Source organism: Rhamphochromis longiceps, linkage group LG7 (assembly GCF_057381845.1).
Source record: "Rhamphochromis longiceps isolate RC_006_pf linkage group LG7, R_longiceps_female_GT1.1, whole genome shotgun sequence".
Taxonomy (NCBI): Eukaryota; Metazoa; Chordata; class Actinopteri; order Cichliformes; family Cichlidae; genus Rhamphochromis; species Rhamphochromis longiceps.
The window spans coordinates 15,932,440-15,947,823 of NC_140563.1; the positions used below are offsets into that span (position 1 = coordinate 15,932,440).

The following is a 15,384-nucleotide window of genomic DNA, read 5'->3' on the forward strand; positions in this document are numbered from 1 at the left end:
CTTTTAAAGATTTTCACTTTCCTGTTAACAAGCTCGAGGTAAATGCAGTCGTCTCTCTCAGAGGCTTGTGATCATGGTGGGAGAGAGACCGTTATTTGCCCCCCCCCCGCCCACAAGTTTCCCCAGGTACAGCTTCTAACCTGCTGCGAGCTTCTTTTTTTTTCTTTAATTAGAAAAAACCGATCTGTGGCCTTGATGCCCTGGAAGCTAACAGGGAGCCCGTATGTCTAATAGACCTGTGGCAAGTCTGACCCTGTGGGAGGGCCTGTAACATTGCTGTTATTCCACAGGAGCTACAGGGGGGAGCAGCACTGTGGACGAGGTGTGTGGGCTATAAAGACAGCAAAGCCAGCCAGCTGACAGGAAAAGGGACTGAAACGTGAATATGAACGCACATAATCAGTTTGCAGTGAAAGAATCACATTAGCCTACTTACGTCTCTTGAAGTTTACAACGTTTTCTTCCAGGTTAAAATAAAGAAATCTCTGCTTAGCTAAGGTTCCCCCCCCTGTGCGATTCAAAACATTTCACCCACATTCAAGCAGATATGAAAGACATATGCAGTAAATATGAAGCAACCCCATTTTCCACTAGAGTTGTAGCAGCAGCACCCAGGCTGCAGGGGTGTGTGTGTGTGTGTGTGTGTGTGTGTGTGTGGGAGAGCTTCATGTGCACTTGTGGTTTTGTATTTGAGGTTTGTATGGGTATAACTGACTGGAACAGCAAAGTGTTATTAACAGACCGGGATGCAAACCCATATCACGCTGAATATAAATCTCCAAAAAGCACTCTATAATTCAGCCACTTTGGAAAAGCAACAGACAGCAAACAAGACGACGTCACACACCAACCAAGCGTCCGCTCTGTATCATTAAACCTGATGCGACTCCACCCTCGCCGCTTTGTTTCCCCGACTTCCAATCAGAATGTAAATGTTTGAAAAAGTGAGTTAATGAGGTATCATCCAGCACCAACATGCCTTTAATTTGTTTACAGTGATAATGACCTAATTATCTGGGTCATCATTAACAACCTGCTGTCCATCCCTACGATAATTTGTACGCTCTAAATTGCCAAATCAATTTCTGACAAGAGCAAGTGTGTTTGTATTTGCAAGCAACAATTATCATATCACATTATACTGTGTAGCCCGTCGTCAGTGATTAAAAATAAACAGGGATATTTACAGGCGCTCAGATCCCCTGTAGGCAGAGGAAATAAAAAGCACCGTGCTGAATATGGAATAAAATAGGGCACATTTTAAAAGCCTGTGATGACTAATAGGGGTACTCTTGTAATGCTATGGCCTTTTTATCCAAAAACCTGGATGCACAGAGTGCGAGCACTCGAGGAAAAGAACCTACAGAAAGAGGAGATTTGGGACGCAGTTGTGGTTGAAGCAACAGAAAAAAGGAGGAGAAAAAAAAAGACCAGAAGCTGGGAGAGAGTCCCATTTCATCAGAAAAAATGCCTGAGTCAGGAGCAGAGAACCATTAGGCCCAGTGAGTCACAGGGAGAGGCTGTGAAAACAGATCTGAACTGAGTGCAGCTCCCAGTACCATCCTCAAAAAGCAGCCAAAGAGTACAACAGTGGCCTTAAACGAAGTGCGATGGGTTTTCATGTCCGCTGATGTCTCCTTATCAGTACATCTACTCAGATAATGCGCTCATGCTAGCCACAGACTGCTAATGTGCTTCAAGGATGCTCAATTAAATGCATAAGGGACTGCAGGAACTTTCTAAAGTTTGCAATTTTATGTGCAATTAGAAATAAAACAGCTGGTACACTGGTTGGTAAGAGGTTTTATTTGACTCAAAATAAAACAATAAAACACATATATTGGCTGGGAAAGTATTGTTTTTTGTTCAATTTTCTGTTGCTACCTACAGATGAGTAAATATAACTTAAGCTGCTCTGTCTGATATCCTTTTTACTCACTGCAATGATGCTCAGTCTTCAGTTTGCCTTGTTGCTTGGATGCAGATGTAGTGACTTTGCATCCGATTTAAAGGCTTTAAAAGCCTCACAAAAAATGGATGACCAGGATTGCATTTTGCAAGCAAGTCTTGCTCTCCTGGCACAGCAATGTTTTCCTTGCCTTCTCTCTGGGTGGTGAGCACTGGTGCACCGAGTCAGAGAACAATAAAAAAAAAAAGAAGTATGAAATATATTCTTCTTCTGTGTGTTTGAGTGAAAAATCTACATTCATGTTGAAATTGCAGATGTGATCTTAACTCCTGTACACCAGCAGATACTTATTATTTTTCACTATCGATTACCATTGAAGCTCAAAAGGCCAAAACATGGCATTTAGACAGCGACAGCCCTAAAAAACACAAACAGTTGATCAGAAAAACTTAGTGAATAACTGACTGATGACTGGCATTGATGACTCACTTCAGCTCTATAATTGCACAATTTCCAATTCTCACATCACCGCTGAGAGTCAAACACACAGTGAAGAATGCTTGAAACACAACACTGGAGCTGAAGTGGACAATCAGAGTGACGCTTTTGCACATTGTGCAAACAGAGAAACATGGTGGAGTCTTACAATGGAGAGTTTTCCCATTGTTGTAGAAAATGGGTTATTCTTCCTGTAACACACTTCTTTCCTTCCTCATTGATTCGTAAGCAGTGTATAATCCCCCCCCATTTGAGTTGCCTAATGAATCATGTGAGCACAGGGGCTTTATCACAATGTACAACAGCGAGTGAGTCGTTTCTGCAAAAGAAGACAAGAAACAGTTTAAAAAGGGAGGCCAAAAGTCATCTACAGTGAGAAAGAGCCAGCGTTAGGCAGAGAGCGTGGAGAACAATCGCATCCGTAAAATGAACTCTTCCTCTCTGGTACTATTTGATTATCAGCCCAGTGAGCCGGCACTGAACCCAATGTGAGCGAGCCCAGCCGCAAACACAAAACAAATGCCTCCCTTTTACACACCTAAAGCAAAGAAAACTTGTGAGGCACTCTGCTGTACCTTTGCTACAATGCTTTCTGCATCAGCGACGTGCTTAAACTTAAACATCATTCAGTACAACCAAGTCGCTCCACTCTCTGAAGCCAGGCAGATAATCTCACCGTGTCACATACCTAGACTCCTGGTCTGCCTAAGCCCCTCTCTCAGCTTTAACTACATCTGGGGGTGGGGGGGATGAATAGACCACAAGGTGATGAAGAAACCTCCCGGCTAAAGCACAGGGGATTTAGCAAGTATGCTCGCTCTGTGTAATAACTCGCGGTTCCTCACCAGTAGCCTTTAATGGCCACCTGAGTGAAATGGTTTATTAATTCTGAAAAACATTATGCAGAAGGAAAGATGGCTTGAGGGCGGGGTTGGTGAGGGGAAGCAGGGGGGAGACTTTGAAATATTTGAACAATCTGAAACGTGGCTGAGAGTGCCCTCAACTAAGAGCCATAAGCCTATTGGAGAGCCTGCTATCTGCTGAGGCCAGCTTGCCACATACATACCTTTTACCTCATTACCTGCTCTGCACAGCCATTATTGAGGGAAATAGGGTGAACGCTAGATAAGCACAAAGAATTCTTGGGCTGAGCACAAACAGACGTCCTGCTTCCTCCAGATAAAAACGGAAGAGGCCCCTTCAACTTCCTGCTCTCAGCGAAGTGTGGAGCTGCCAACTGCCCCATGTTTAGGTCACTCTCTGCTTCCTGGTGCACATGGAGACACACCGGGGACACAGGAGTGCACGATTGTGTGTTCATGCAGAAACATGACTCGACAGCAAGCTAAGACTGAATTTATATTCACGTTGATTGGTACTTTATAATATTTATAATTATATGCATCTCAAATAAACAGTTTATATGCACTATGATGTAGCAAAACCTTTTAGGTGTGTTGTGTTTCCAACACACCTTTGTTCTAACAAGCAACTGCACTCGTGAGGTATCCAGAATTAGCATATAAACACATACAATCATCAAATATAAAATTATAAAGTCCCCTTAGAAGGATATGCAAGCGTTTAAAATACTTGCTTAACCATACTAATGCTTAACAATTTCCATGTCTCTTTTTCGCTATGGCAACATTTACAGTATAAACAATTTACTGTGTCTACTTGCTGCTACAGCTTTGACACAACACTTTCTCACTCCTGACCAAAATTTGTTGATACCCGATGCAAACTCTTTCCTCGATCCAGATGGATGTTGTTAATCAAAGAGTTTGAATGCCTAGATGATTATTTTTACACTTTCCTTTTCCATTTTTCCTCCAGTTGTTTGGTCAGGATCACAGTTCAGGTTAAAACACCCAATTATGACACACTTCACCAGACAAAGTTTTCTGATTTGCAACGAGCTTCTCTCCAAGCAACGACAGCAGCACAGCAAATTTGAGTCTCAAAGCATCTACTCCAGAGGTTTAGGGACTGAGTCAATCCTACTAGAGAATCTTGCACATTGAAAAATGATTTAAAAAGGGATATGCCTTAGACTGCTTCCCCAGCGACTAATACCCAAGAACAAAACAGAAAATGGAAGCGTGAACGGATGAAGGTTGAAGATGATGGGGAGGGTAGCTAAACCCTAGAAAACCCAAGAATGTGCAATACCGCTGGTCAATACTGCAATAAAGATTTGGCTTTTTAAAGATGGTGCATATTAGCTGTTCACTTCCTTATAAAAGCTAAGTATAGGTCAATCAAGAATGTAAATAATCTGGTACGAACAAGGTTAAATGTTGCCGTGCCTGGCACATTTAAAGAGAATAACATTTTTCCTATTCTAATTAAGGGCAGCCTCATCTGAGGAGGTTAATGTGTAAATTCATATTGGAGTGTGGATGAAAGTACCATTTATTGCGCATCGCCGGACAAGATAAGAGCTGTTGTTTGTGCTTGCTTCTTCGCTCTCCAAAATGTCTCATCAGACACTTGTGATCTCAACATGCTTGTTTTGGCCTGCCACAGTTTCAGGCGTCCTCAGCGAGAGGAAGTAGTGGGCTTCACTGACCTCGTACGCTCATTTTTCTACCGAGCTTTGCTGCGTTTTGCTTTCACGGAGGAGCAAAGTTTTCCACCTCGGCTTTATATTTTAGCAGAGCTGTGTTGTGATCAAACTTCTAGCGGAAAAACTGCCCTCAGCAGAGAACATCAAAACACGCCGGTTTGGACATTCAAGCGCAGACGTGGCCCGTACACCAACACGCACCTTCGCTGCTTTTAAACAGCTGATGAAAAATACACCTTTCAGAAAGTAAATTATTTCTGCCAGCTGAAAAGCAAATTTCATTTTCTCCTGTCTCTCGACAACAAAGATGCCGAACCCATTACAGGCCGGGGCCTCTGCATCACACACATTAAATGAAGGGTCCTCTAGCAATCGAAAAAAGCAATTTTCTCATTGAGCCAATAGATACTCCATTTAGTTCCGGGATCTCTACGGACCACTGCTGCTGTAGTGAGGCTGATACAGGGGAAAGCGAGTGTAGAGTGATGACCCAGCCTCATTTTCCCTGTGCCTCCGCTGCTCTGAACTCATCAATATACAGACGTGTACTGCAAACTGTGTAAGGGCAGAACGAAGAAAGGTACGATGAGAAAGGATGGGAACGAGATGAAGAAGGAAAAATAGATTAGATGCAACAGACGGAGAGAGAAAGAGAAGATGGAAGGAGGTTATGGTGAGGCATAGTGAATCAGGAATGTAAACTCAGGGTCGGTGATCAGCCTCCCCACCCCGTCATTTGCATGCACATCAGCTGATATTAAAGAAAGAGAGAAAGAGTGAAACAGGAGGGGACGGAGAGAAATCAGAGGCACCCAACCATGTGGAACCGCAGACTGATTAATTTCAGGCCTTTAATGAGCGATGCACTGCCAGGCCAGGCGGCATCAAGTCAGTCACCCCATCTTCACAGCGGGAGCTGCCATACACTACAATTCACACTTCCCCATCTCTGCCAAGGACTGAATGACACAGGAGCAGAGAACTCACCACACTTCCTCTCCCTCTTTCCATCTCGCCTTCTCTCTCCTATTAATGTGTTTTTGCTGTTCACTTCAGCGCTGGCGCATAAACGTGTGATTAAGAGCAACACATTATCAGAGGCACTATTAAAACGAGTGCACTGATCACCGGTGGCAAGTCTCACACCAGGTGTTCTCTGTCTGTAGGTGGAATAAATATCAGCCGGGCACGCCGGAGACTTGAGTCTACTCAAACATGTTCCCATCTAATTGCTGTCCTCCGGAGTCTGCATTGTTGCTGCTAACCTTTATTCCCCGTATAAATTACACTGTAGGTTTGCTGACATTTGTACTTGTATTGGAAACATCGCTGAGCAAAAAAACAATTTCTATTTTCCAACACTCATGTGAATCAAGCTGAGGAGAGAAAGGCTTCAGGCGGAGTTTAGTCATCCGTGTTGGCTGCTGCTCCAAAAGCATCAATACTACTGTTTCTTTTCCCCCCTTCCTCCTCCTCCTCTTTCTTTCTGTCTTTTTTTTTTTTTTTTTTTTTTTGACAAGGCAAATGTTCATCCGCAACATGGTGAACAAACATGCCTCTGTTCCCAGTTTCTGTGCTTCTTCTCCAGCCACCAGCTCACATTCATCTGATTTGTAGGGGGGAGAAAATGATAATAAAGAAAATAAATAAGGTGGAACAAAGAGCAGGCAGCAGAAAGAGAGACGGAGAGAGAGAAATCTTCACATGAGGCAGCAGTATAGTGGAGCTCAGCTCATTTATCAAGACAGAAGCTGATTTGTCAGTCTGTCCAAGCTGCTGGGGCGTGATATGATTCTGCTTTCTCCTGACACACTGTACCAGCCTCGGGGAGACATGGGCCCGGCAGTGACTTTAACTTGAGGTGAGAGAGCCCAGCAGACCACGCTCACCTGGACACACCGGTGAGCGTGTTAATGGGTCCCTTGGAGCCAATCTCCTTGGGCAAAATCTGATTATAACCCGATTCCCAGCTGTTACACTCAGTGACAGATGTTTTGAGTTTCTCACTGCATACTGAGTGAGTTAGAACGTCAACTTTTCACTCTATCCAACTTATCAGTTTAAAAACAAAAACAGCCCAAGTTTACTAGGAAAAGCCACAAGTACGGGACTTTCCTAAGAGTGCCGGATTTGCCCTTTCAGTCTCTGAGTATTTCATGTCTGGTCCAGAGGAGCTCTGACAGACAGAAACATGGAGGAGGTGATTTTGGATGATGCATCCCTCTGATTAACGCGAACTGACAGTGAACTCCTGCCCTACAACGAAGGTAGCGCCATGAGAGACATCCATTTGGTGGCTCCATAAGTCTCTGCAGACAGCCTGCCCGTTTTTTAGCTGGACCCCCGTGGGAAGAAAGCCAGCTTGGAGACTGACAGACGTCGCTCTGGACTGCCCCTGCTGTCAGGTTTCTCACACTATAACCCACAATTAAATGAAAAGATTGAACTACTTTCAAAGAATGTAGATATGCATCGATGCATTTTTTTTCTGCATCTCTAAAAGACGAAAGAGAGATCTGACCCGTGGTTAAAGAGGTTTTAACAACCCAATAAACGACTTAAACAATTAACAAGCGCGCTCCTGCTCGTGTCACTTCTTGCGAGGCATTTCATTTCTGCTCCTTGTTTGATGTGAAAATTAAACTCTCCGCAACAAAGTAGCTTCTGCAGAAATCAAACAGTGCGCACACAACAACACCCCTCACACCACCACCCATTAGACAATTAGACACGCTGTTGAAAATAATGACTCAGTTCAACGAGGCAGTCACGAAATTCTCTTTTAAATCTTTTGCCTCGGTGCGTAACATTTGAGTTGGAGACACTTCTGAAGAGCAGTTTCTTACCTCAGTGCCGAAACCTCTGGCTGTGACACGCTGTTTTCGCTGCTACTCACAGCCTATTTCTGAGAGCTGCTACTACTGATTGCAACCTACGTATTCAGGTGAAACAAAACCAAAAAGAAAAGAAAAGAAAAAAAAGGAAAGGCGGAATCAGCTGGGATGTCCACTGGAGTGAAACGTGCCCAACGGCGTCCAACTGTGAAAAAAGATCCACCACTACGAGATCGGCGATCCCAATTTAGACCCGCACGCAGTGTTTGGGGGAAGATTGGTATGCAAACAGTTTTCTGAACTCACTGAAAGCTGAGCGGCTCATACAGCTGCCTGCTCTGCTCCGGAGGGCGGAGACTCCGGACCACATACACGCCTCGAGTTTACGCTCACTGTGTTGTTTGTGCGTGTGTGGCAAAACGCAGCAGAAACGTGCGTTTACCAGCTTAATGGAAAGCATCAATCTGTCAAAATTAGGTGTAAGAACAGATGGGTGGTGTAATACATATCGCCAAATATGCCCTCCCCCCAAGTATTTTAATAATAATAATAATAATAATAATAATAATAATAATAATAATAATCATAATAATCATAATCATAATAATAATCATAATAATAATAATAATTAAGCTAGTACCGATCAATCAGTTCTTGAAAAGTTCATTAGTCACACATTCATTCAAATACCACCAAACACAAGTGTAATCAACTGTAATAACGGCCCCAGACCCCGACCCCCTGCTTAGATTTGGTCTCCACTAAGTTGTTTCTACCTGGTTTCCAAACTTTGGGGAACTCTGGATCTCTTAGGTTTTGTTCATTTATATTCAACCTTTATTGAACTCAGAATTGGAGCTGCTGAGTTCAATAACTGATTAGGCCTAGTCCATCTAAAGAAAATCATAATTTTTAATGGGTAATTAATTGTTTAAGTCTTTAAATAGGAGGGGGAAATGCAAGGAACCTTCTCTGTGTCTCATAGTTTAAAAATAAATAAAATATAAACGCAAACTGGGTGTGGGAAAGATAATTTACACACTTATCTGTATTGAAAATAAGTTGCAGCACTAGGCATGATTCAAATAATCACTTCTGCAGCTTGTGGTTAGCAGAGAAATGGCTTATAAAGTTGCTGGGTTGCTGGATAAAATGATCATAATGTTTGCAATCATCCCTTGTAAAGGAAAACCGTCCGCTCAGTGTCTTTTTTGCACAGATGAGGGACTCTGTGGTTCCCTATCTAACATTACAGGGTTTTTATCTTATACTATATAGCATCTTGAGATTGCTGCTGTTGTGATCTGATGCTATATAAATAAAATTGAATTGAATGCCGTCAACACTTTGGGGGAAACTAACAAAATTCCACAGCACAGAACAATATACTGCTTCTAGCGAGTACCCCAAGGCATACAGGAATATTATCTTTATGAGACTAACGAGTATGGGTTCCTTTGAAGCACTGTTGATGACAGTCACAGATAAGCAACAACTTACACATAGGCAGCTGATAGTTATTGTTTGTCCCTTGTTAATTATTCATGCTGTGTGACTCTCTCACCAGCCAGAAAACAAGGCGAGTGCTTTTGTTCCAGGTTTGGGGGCGTGGGGGGTTGAGCTTGAAGTGTTTTCTATCCCTCTGTGCTCCTCGTGTCACCAAATCTACTACAGATGGAGAGCAAGATAAGCGCTCCGGAGACTGATCTTTTTTGCCCACTCCTCTAAGGTCATGACACTGACATTCCCACTGGCACATGTGATACCTCCAACCCCCAGTCTCCTGACTCTTTGCTCATTGGCTCTCGGGACACGTCTATTATTTTAAATGTATTTCTAATGTTAAAAACAACAACAGCAAAAAAAAGAAAAGAAAAGACATCCAGCGACTTAATGTGAAGTTTGGAGGAGGGCAAAGATTAGCTTATGGAAAGGCTGGATTCAATAGCTCTTCGGGGTTCAGGCGTAGGGCGAGTAAAGAGAGGTATATCTGGAATGATTTGGCTGCAGAGAGAACAGCTGTGAGGTATTTTCCTTTTGGCTCCTTGGGTATTTTCAGAGGGCTCAGAGTAAAGAAAAGCTGAAGTGAATCACTGACTAAACAGCCCCACTCCCATCTGAGCGCTCACATGGTTCACTGGCGATGGGAGATGTGCACTCTTTAAGCTCTGACACGGTTCAGTTGAGTGATTATTTGTTCTTTTCTTAGCTAATCAGTGATTGATCAACGAATGTACTGATCTGTTGTCCACATGATGCAGCGCGCCAGTCACAGTCAATACACAGCCACAAAATTGGATTACAGTCTCGGGTTTTGACCTTTATTTGATGGCCTAAGTCGGATTGTAATGGCTTAGAGTGACATTTTATCCCCCCCAATACAAAAGAAAATCCAGGAAGTTATTTGTTCTCGAAACTCCAAGTCATATTTAAGGTGCTTCAGATGGAAACTGGTGCAATTAACCATTTATTTGTTTATCATTGCTGAGAGTTTCCAGCTAAGTCATGTGCATGTTAAACTGTTTAGAATTTGGATTGAAAGCAGACTTCATTACTGTTTCTCCTCCATCCATGCAGCTGCCAGTGAAATTTACTTTTGTGTCCATGGTAATCACATAAGATGCACATGACACTCGCAGGTAGAACTATCTCAGCCTATAGGCAGCTCCTCATATGCACATCCTTATCGCACACATACCCATTTAATTCAATTTACACTGCCGGCACTTCAATTTCACACACATAGCATCATAACACATGCTATCTCATTAAACAGGCCATGGCCATGCTTCACAAGCTCACACAAAGTGGGACTCATTGTTATGTACACACAGAGACATGCATAAGCACACACAGGGGATGGAGTCTGAAGGAATTTCCCCAGCAACGGCATAGGAGTAATTTAATTTACCGCATTTTGTGTTAATGCAATGCTGTCTTGTTTTCTCTTTAAATGTTTTGCAGCATGAAAATATCAAGTCCTTATGAGCAAAGGATGAAATATCACCATTGTGTAGCCACTGGAGGGAGAAAATAATGCTCCTACACTTCAGCAGCACATTTTAAAGCCGGAAAATCTGTGAATGTTTCTGCTTGAACAATCATTTCAGCCATTAATCAATACATAGAGAGTGACAATTTGTTTTCTATCGATCAGCTAATCAATAGGGTAATTGTTTGTGTTCTAGAGGTTGGCTAAATATGTAGCTAGAGTCAAGGGGCCAATAACTTGGAGGGGTAGGATCACATAGGTTTATACTTCTTCCTATTCCTTTTAGGAGTTACTTATATGCAGATGCATGGTTAATATATTCCGTATGTTTGAAATAAACAAATCTATCTATCCAACTTGTCTTTAAGACTGAAAGCAGATGGAAACAGCTGGCTAAAAACTACTACCAACACCCATGGAGCTTTCACGCTAACACCGTAAGTTTACATTTAAAACACAGAGGAGCCTGGCCACACCTTCTGGAGCAGAACACATTTACCCCCATTATATGCATCTGTCAGCTGAAGTGCTATTGGCTAGAGCTCTGTGTCTACTTAGTTGTAAGAAAGCTAATGTCAGTTATGCGTTAGCAAGGCACTATTTAGCCCTGAGTTAGCAAACATAATTAGCGTTACTTATAGCTTTTAGAGTATTTTACATTGCAGTGTAACACTGTTCAGTGAGCCTAAGGTGATATTTGGATTTTTACCTTATTAGTGACCAGTGTTGGTCAAGTTACTTGAAAAAAGTAATCAGTAACTAATTACTGATTACTTCCCCCAAAAAGTAATCCAGTTACTTTACTGATTACTTATTTTCAAAAGTAATTAATTACTTAGTTACTTAGTTACTTTTTAAAAACATGATTTACAACCTGAATAGGTGATGAAGAAATAGATCTTTCAGCCCAGTTCTACTTTTTCTGCATAATCCATCATACAAAATGTAATCAAATGGAAAAGTCTCTTTTTAAAACTTGTTTTATTAGTTTTAATCTTTTAACTTTATGCATCAAGCAAAAATTAAATTATATGCAACATTTTCTGACTGGAAGAAATTTGTTTAATATTTAAACCTATTTTCTGCACATTCCAGCACATGAAATAATTTTTTTTTTGTGTGTTTACACTCAGTCTTTCAAATAGATGCAAGTAAAACACAGCAGAAAATAAATAACATCAAAGACTAGCGGTCCTGTTGCTCTATTTTCACCTGTAAAGCAGGAGTCGGGTAGGCGGAGGTTTACCCTGGTGCAGGTGTGCCACAGCGGTCAGTGGAAGAATCCGCGAGTTTCTCTGTGAGTTTCCCATTATGTGGTAGCTACTCGGTGCTTGCTTGGAAGTTTAGGGGGGTTTTTTCGCTGTAAAAAGAAGTTTTCTTCCCACGCACAACGGACGCTAATGTTTTTGTCACTTTTTATGGAATCAAACTCAAAGTAAGGTCAGTACTTCCACGCTTTAAACGCTGCACGCTCATACTCTCTCCCACACTCATATGATCCATTGTTGATCTGCACACAGCTGTTGTCACAATGTAGCACTCGCTTACATTCTCGCAAAAAAAAATCACGGTTTTAGTAACCAGTAACGCAGCGTTCCTACGGGAAAATAACGGTAATCTAATTACCGTTTTTGCAATAGTAATCCCTTACTTTACTTGTTACTTGAAAAAAGTAATCGGATTACAGTAACGCGTTACTGCCTATCTCTGTTAGTGACATAATGCTTGCTCCAAAGTTAGATATACTGATAACTGTCCGATTCTTTCAGTGTTACCTCATATCTTATATCTGTGTTACTTTGGTCCCTGAAACACACAGGATTGACTTTCTTGCAGTGCAAATTAAATGAAGCAGAATTAAATTGTATAAAAGATGGACACAGCGTCTGGGTCTGAAAAGTAAAGGCAACCGTAAAGAATCTTTAAACCTGCATTGTTTTTTGGCTAGCAAGAGGTGACGCCTCTATGTGCAAAAAGTGTTAGGACTGTATAAATGTCTACACCAAAGGTATGCCAAATTATGCAAGAACTGGACTTTCAGTGGCAACAGATCTTATGGGTAGAATGTGAAATTGTATGGAGGTGGTCAGCAGAGAGGTACAACAGTGAGTGTCTAGACCCATCTGTAAAACACGGTCGAGGCTCTGTCATGGTTCGGGACTGCATTTCTAACAGTGATGTTGGGGATCTTGTCAAAATTGATGGAATTATGATGAAAACTATAATGAGATTTTGATCCATCAGCTAATACCATCTGGAAAGCATCTGACTGCCAACAGCTTCATTTTTCAACATGGCAGTGATGCCAAACACACTGCCAATGCAGTAAAAGCATACCTAGATAGCACACGTTTCAGTAAATCACCTCACCTATTTTTCATTTCCCTTGCAAAATATAATGAAATCAAGGGTGACTCTTGCACATTACTGTAAACAGAGCAGTCCAGCCATAGACTTTTATGACAGATCAATTTTTTTACAGGTTATTTACTTGAACAAACAGACCTTTACTTGTCCCAAACTGCGCAGTTTGTCAATTCTGATTAATGTAAGACCCTTAAGCGCACACAGTACACAAATGTGAACACATCTTTGCAGCCTCAATCTGTCAGGGGGCATCAGCCAATGCCCAGGGGGGACGTGGCATGTGTCCCAGCTTTTCTGCCCCCTCTAAGTCTCCAGGACGGGACTCAAGCTGTGAGGCAGAGAGTAGACTCATCCTTTGGATCAGGGCTGTATAACACACATTCAAGTTGCAATGCCACTGCACTGAATGAGCTTGCTGTCTTTAATTTTCCATTGTATTGTTTGAGTCATAATTTGGTTTTCCAGATTGAATTTAGGCATGCATTTGCCCAGAGAGGAAACTTTTGGAGAAAAAATGATGATATATATATGTGAAATATATGGGATTTAAGCTGAAGCAGTACTTGTGAAGAGAGTGGCAAACAAATTTCCCCTCTATGACTTTGTCTGCGACACCATTTAAAATCAGTGTGCTTTCACATGAAATCATGTGTGAATTCATGCGGCTCCATCTGGCTTAGTGAGCCTGTCTGCATCTGTCACGTTCACCAAGCTGATGGAGAAGGGTTAGAGGAAGGTGACAGTAGACGTGTCTGTTTAACTCTTAAGCCAGAAGCTAAGGAATCATCTTTATTTGGAAACACCTTCATCTTAGCAACTCTGTGGTGACTGCGTGTGTGTGTGTTACCTGGTGGTAACTGTTATGGTTCAAAAATATTGGGGATGGAGACAAGAGAAAAACCACAATAACAACACTGGTCCGGTCGGGTTGAGTCAAACGATGATTTAATGATCACACACGTGGGAGATGGACACTGATGCAGACAGCCTCAAAATCTCAAAATGGTGGAGCATTGCTCAAACTTTTATAGCCTCTGGTGCCTCCACCTTATCATACAAAGCCTAAACATTCACATGCTTTCTCTCACACAGCGCCTAAGCTACGACCTTGGCTCCCTGTTTATCTGCTCCTGCTGAAATGGGGCAGAAAACTCCAGCACACTCTGTTCTCTTCTACTCAGACAAATTAGATTTCTTATAACTCAGCAGTATAATGCATCATAAAACAATATCATTCATTCACAACAAGTCAGCAGTTTAATGTAATGCAAATCAGTTTAACTAATGCAATAGTTATCAGCTTCTTCTAATTCAGGAGAATAATGCAATCTAAAACTACATAATAATTCACAATCTTTAATTAGGGGTATAACATGGCATAAAATAATATTATAATCTAACATAACCTAGCAACAAGCCCCCAGCGCTGTTTAGAGGAGTAATTGGACAAATCCGTGGGAAGAGGAATAAAGAAGGAAATCAGAGCATTAGCAGGCTAAATCTGGAATTAGAAAGCTTTGAAAGTATCTTTAAGGCTCACTGTATTGAGACTACTCTGGATTGTGTTTCTCCCTCTGCGTGTGCATTCCTTAGCATTAAAAAACACCTGTAGGCAATCTAGCGCGATGCCTTCCTCCACCTTAATAATTATGGATGTCTACCTGCTGTATCTCAGTCTGTGACAGGAGCCCGAGGATATGAGGGGGTGTGAGGGGGAATACTGTAGAGTTATATGCCAGTCTAACCAGATACTTTATACACCTCTTCATTCAGGAATGCACACAGCAGAAACATCTGGAGGGCCTGAACTTAACCAAGCGGAAAGGGGAAAGAAAGAAGCCACACACAAGGCTTATAGGGCCACGGGGTGAGTGCAAATGGAGAGTGTAAAGATGGAAAAGAGGAGCGAGCGGTCCATTTTTTACCTTTGCATGCTGACTCTCCACCCATCCCCTCTTGCTTGATGAGTGCAGCCATTTCTTTGCTGTTGTGGTGGCAGGCCAAGCGTGGCTGAACTCCCTTCATATACCGTACCTCCAGTCTTCCCAGGAGGATGAACTGGCTGATGAATGGAGGAAAGTAGGCCAGGCAAGCCACCGCTGCATCCCCTCCTCCAGAAATCTGATTCACTGGCAGGGAAAGATCCATTTGTCTGTCACACTGAATTTCTCTCCTTCTTCGTTTGACATGGGCTGTTTGTTCTATCTCAGAT

General features: G+C 42.1%; 1 protein-coding gene across 1 annotated transcript in view; it reads right to left on the minus strand.

Moving 5' to 3' along the window:
- tspan18b (tetraspanin 18b) overlaps positions 1 to 8,130 on the minus strand; it is a 35,782-nt gene extending 27,652 nt beyond the window's left edge. Inside the window, exon 1 of the mRNA XM_085412512.1 lies at positions 7,826 to 8,130. The gene's annotated coding sequence lies outside the window, so the exon portion shown is untranslated. The remainder of the gene's footprint in view (positions 1 to 7,825) is intronic.
- Between the last annotated feature and the right edge of the window lie 7,254 nt (positions 8,131 to 15,384).